General features: G+C 48.1%; 1 long non-coding RNA gene across 1 annotated transcript; it reads right to left on the bottom strand.

Moving 5' to 3' along the window:
- Nucleotides 1–562: 562 nt before the first annotated feature.
- On the bottom strand, nucleotides 563–4426 carry LOC109776681 (uncharacterized). Its single transcript, XR_002236127.4, has 4 exons — nucleotides 3674–4426; nucleotides 3273–3567; nucleotides 2358–2446; nucleotides 563–1109 (listed from the first exon to the last, which is right to left on the bottom strand). It is a non-coding gene; the product is annotated as an uncharacterized lncRNA (long non-coding RNA).
- Between the last annotated feature and the right edge of the window lie 919 nt (nucleotides 4427–5345).

The raw sequence follows: 5345 nt of genomic DNA, 5'->3' as shown, positions 1-5345 counted from the left end.
TGAACGTGAAAAACGAACCACTAGACGTTGGACCCCAGTCTCAAATCATACATCTGTCGAAAAGAAATCCTAGGTAACTACTTGAACTCCCACCTATTAACTCCCAAAACTTTCTGTTTATGCAATCTAGTGTTGGGGATACAGAGAGGCACAAATATCTCACACAACTAATAAATCCTACACTCCAACTGTATCCATCCGTCAACACATAACCAAGAAAACCTCGGAAATTGTGTACCTCAGACCTTCGAAAACATCCGATATACTAGCTGTGGCAATACATTTGATCGCTCTCCCCAGTACTGGGTGGCGCCAAACTACACTCACCACAAAGAGTATAGAAGCGTTTTCGATGTCGGCGACCTCTGGTATTCCGGAACTGAAATGATAAGCACTGTGACAAAAATACCTTGGAGCTCAACTCCCCGGGACACTGCCACAACCCCTAAATGTCGGGAGGCACCAAGACAAAACCCCCATCACAATGATATCACAATGATCCAACAATACCCGCATGATCCTAACAAAATTTGAGTGAAAAAGGATAGAAGAGTGGGAAAACACCTACGTCACGAGTCCTCACCAGAGCGACAAAGGGGATAAGGAGTAAAAAGAATTGCTACTCTCCGATATAACTAAGACTCAAAATAGTTTTGTTCTAGACTCAACAACGGCAGCGGTTTGATCAATCAAGGGGGCTCCTAAGGTCGGTAAGGCTCTGATACCAACTTGTAGCGCCCAACATGCAATTCTATCCCAATCATGTGATGAATTCATGATTGGGGCACAACCGCATTTCAAGCGCATAGCAACGTGGATATCATTACAACATACCATGTATTGAATAGATTAGAATACAAGATAAAGGCTTACACTCGCCACAAGCTACAATATGAATACAATGATACATCAATATGTAGCAATCATCATACAGAAGAGCAGGATCCGACTATGCATGAAAACAAACGAAAAGAAGAATGACATCCACCCTGCTAATCCCGGGCTCCCGACACGGAACCTATTCCCTTGATCGAAGAAGAAGAAGAAGAACTCCAAAAGTAATCAAGCATCGCTCTGACGTCAAAGCATCGCATTACCTGTACCTGCAACTGCTGTTGTAGTAATCTGTAAGCCACAAGGACTCAGCAATCCCATTACCATGGGTATCAAGACTAACAAAGCTTAATCGATATGGAATGGGTAATTGGTGAGGTTGCAGCAAGCGAATAAGCATTATATGGTGGCTAACTTACGAGTACAAGAATAAGATGAGAATCTACACAACGGTTGCAAACTCGCAATGATCAAGAAGTGATCCTGAACTACTTACGTTCAAGCATAACCCAACCGTGTTCTCATCCCGAACCTCGTCGAAAAGAGACGATCACGGTTACACACACAGTTGGTGTATTTTAATTCGGATCTGGTGTCAAGTTCTCTACAACCGGATATTAAAAACTCCCACCTGTCACATAACCGCGGGCACGGCTTTCAAAAGATTAAACCCTGCAGGGGTGTCCCAACTTAGCCCACGACAAGCTCTCGCAATCAACAGAGGAAAATCCTCCTCCCAGAACAACCCGATCAAGCTCGGAATCCCGGTTCACAAGACATTTCGACAATGGTAAAACAAAACCAGCAAGACCTCCCGACGTGCCGACACCCTGATAGTAGCCGCGCGTATCTCGTCTCAGTCCATGATCGGATAGGTCAGCCTACAAGTAAAACCAATCCTCGAGTTGCCCCGTGGCGGCCCCGCAGTCCGCCCATTTTGGACCAACAATCATGAGGAGCACCGGCCCGGGTTGTAGATTAAGAGTCCTCGGGTGCTAGTCGGTCCCTATGCAAGTTTTAGTTATTATTAGGCAAATGGTAAAACCAATGTTGGGTCTTGCTGGAAGAGTTTTATTCAAAGCGAACTGTCAAGGGGGGCCCATAAACCCCAACCGTGTTAGGAACGTAAAATCAAGGAACATAACATCGTTATGACAGAAACTAGGGCGACAAGAGTGGAAGAAAACACCAAGCAAAAGGCCGAGCCTTCCACCCTTTACCAAGTATATAGATGCATTAATTAAATAAGAGATATTGTGATATCCCAAGATATCCATGATATCCATGTCCCAACATGGAACAACCTGTAACTGCACCTGCAACTAGCAACACTATAAGAGGTGCTGAGCAAAGCGGTAACATAGCCACGCAATGGTTTGCTGGGATGGTGGAAAAGGTTAGAGACTAACATGGCAAATTGGGAGGCTTGATAAACAAGTGGTAGGTGGCGCGACATAGCAATAGCATCGAGACAACTAGCAAAGCAAAGATAGTAGTGGTATCCAAGGTAACGGACATCTTGCCTGAAATCCCGCTAGCAAGAAGACCGAATCCATGAAGTAGACGAACGGGCGTAGTTGATCGAATCCTCACGATCGCAACGTATCGAGAACTATCAAGGAGAAGCGCAACCGGAAAGAAGCAAACAACATGGTAAACCAACAAGCATAAACATGGCATGATGCGCAACCAAGTATGATGCATGTCCGGTTTAATGATTCATGGCTTGGCAAAGTGCAACAAACAATACTACAAATTCAGTGGAGCTCAATATGCAACGAGACACCACATTCAAATATTTAGTTATCTCTCATTTATGTACTCAACAATATTAAATGTTGGTTAACATGGCAAGAGGTGAAGTATAATCAAACTACATATTTAGGCAAGTGTAAATGAGGCCAGAATAACAAACAACAATTCTGGAAAGTCCCCATATGCAATTTTTGAATTTGGTACTGTTCTAACCTATACACAATTTTATAGTTTTTAAACATGCAAAGTAAGTGCACCATGTTAATCTATGCATTTTCTACACCTTTTACATATTTAAACATTTTAAACATGCATGAAAGTTGGAAATAAAATCATTTTAAACATTCTACACCAATTTTATTTAATTCGGAGCTGCGGTTATTTAGTTATGAAATAAACCATTTTAACAAGTCATTTATGCAAATAAAATCAAACAACACATTTAAACATTTTAAACATGCATGAAAGTTGGAAATTATTAAACTAGATGAAATTATAAGCATTTTACATGTATAAAGCATTTTAATCCGATGCACGGTTTGTGAATTATTAATGCATGAACATGGAGGGGTTTTCTGCAATATGTAAAACCTGGGAATTGATTAAATCGTCCAGAGAAAAAAAACACTATACGGGCCGAATCTGGCTAACAGGCCAAACAAGCAGGCACGGGGGCAGCTCACCTCGCTGGGCTCGGCCCAGGTCGGTGGAGGTGGGAGCTAGGCCGCGGGGCTTGCGGCTAGGCCTGGCGCTGGCATGGCTTGGTCCACGCGAGCGGGCGCGGGACGAGCGACCTGCTCGTTGTAGAGGAAGCAGAGGAGGCCGAGGCGCCATGGTAGGGGAACGGCAGCGGCGGCAGAACTTGGGGCCACCAGCGGCGGGGACGGGGCCCTGCCTGCGGGATCCGGCCGGGAACGGGCAAGGGCGGCGGAGGAAGGCGACGGCTTGGCGGTTGGCGTCCACGACGTCGGTTGTTGCCTGAAGAACGAAGACAGAGAAAATTCAGAGAAGAAAACGGAGAAGTGAAGAAGAAAAAGACGGCCAGGGAGATGGCGGGGGCGTGACGAGGCGACTGAATGCTCACCGACGAGGTCAGCGACTACAGGGCCGGTTGGCTTGGCGCAGATGGGTGCGTGCGTGCGCGGCAGGATCGAGCAGGACGAAGCACTCATTCATCTCGCACGTGAGGAAGCAGGCGGCAGCAGAAGTTGCAGGGGAGCCCGAAGATGAGGACGACAGGTGGACGAGGGGGGCGGATCCAAGGCACCGATGCTCCGGCGGAACAGTGGCGGCGGAGGATCACTTCCTGACCTCCCGCTCGGTGGTGCAGCCCTTGTAGAAGAACACAGCGACAACGCGATCAGAGCAGCAGCAAGAGAAAAAGAAACAAAAAGCGGAGAAGGGACACGGTGCGGAGGACCTGCAGGTCGGAGCGGCTTGACAGTGGGATCGCTTGCTGGCGCGGGGCGAGGGCACGATAGAGGGGGGCTGGAGGTGGTCATCGGCAGCAGCACCGGTCGTCGGCGACGAGGCGAGGCCGACCTTGAGGCAGCGGCGCAGAGGTCGGGGTCAAGGGGATCGAGGAGCTCCTCTCTGATGCGTTGGCGGCCGCAGTGGAATCAGGAAGAAGGTGAAGGCCTGGCTGCGAAGGAGATCGGGCAGAGGAGGCAAGAACTGTTTGCGGGCGCTGATTGGATGGATGGATTGGGCAGGAGGGAAGGTGGTTGGGTGGAGAGATCGGGACGGATCCCGAGGAAGAAGGAGGTTGGTCGGGTGGCTCGAATGGATCGGGCAAGATCCTGAGGATGGAGGAGACAATGGGCGGCGGCGGCGCGGAGGATTTGATGGATGGGACAGCTAGGGCTACGGTTTGTGCGGATATATATAGTAGGTGGTCAAAGGTGGACTATTTGGTCCCTCCGATTGAAATCAGACGGCCTGAGAAAAATAGACTAGGAGAGTCCAACAAATAACCGAAGATATTTTAGGGATGTTTCGAGATGATCCGGACCCATCGGTAATGACAACCCGGATCGGGTTCGGGGCGGTTTTCGGACGCGCCCAAAGGGTCTGAGCACTGTGTAGAGAGACTCCAGCTTAGGCAAGAGAGGGAACAAAGATCCAGGTTGCAAGTGGTCCGAGAAGGTCAATAGAGACAAACGGGAAGCGGCACTACCAACATATGCAAGTTTTGAAAAAATGGCGGCAACAGAGTGCCGATGCAATGCGAATGATGCGATGATGAAATGCAACAAGCAAATAACTAACACAGCTGACACGCAAAACATGGAAGGCATCTCGAGCGTCGGTCTCGGGTCGTCACAGTAGTCAAGCTCCTAGATCTCTTCGACCCTTCCGTAGAATCTTTCAGTTGTGGCGTTGTTGCCGGACATGCATTCCATTGTCACCCCTGAGTTCTGAAAATCACTGTTTATATCTTTGGCCTCCGTGTAGAACATGTATCCCTTGATATCGTATGCCTTATAGGTCGCGAGGTTGGCCGCAGGGCCATGTGCTAAGGTGTATATGAGCAATCCGTCCTTAGAGCCCTCTTCCAGGGGATTAGCAAGAACATGCTCTCTGAACCAAGGTAGGAAAGTGGAGTTGTGCTCTCTAATAACTTCGGCGTTCGTCTTGCATAGCCCCCGGTCATGGTACTTCTTTGCGATGGTTTCTTTGTGAAGTGTCGCGAAAGGTTCTACCACGTCTAGGTGATGCAGCACTACTAAGTTTGTTATGTCAAAGTCGTTGCTTGA

This window comes from Aegilops tauschii, chromosome 3, assembly GCF_002575655.3.
Source record: "Aegilops tauschii subsp. strangulata cultivar AL8/78 chromosome 3, Aet v6.0, whole genome shotgun sequence".
In the NCBI taxonomy this organism is placed as follows: domain Eukaryota; kingdom Viridiplantae; phylum Streptophyta; class Magnoliopsida; order Poales; family Poaceae; genus Aegilops; species Aegilops tauschii.
This window is presented reverse-complemented; position numbering and strand designations above follow the sequence as displayed.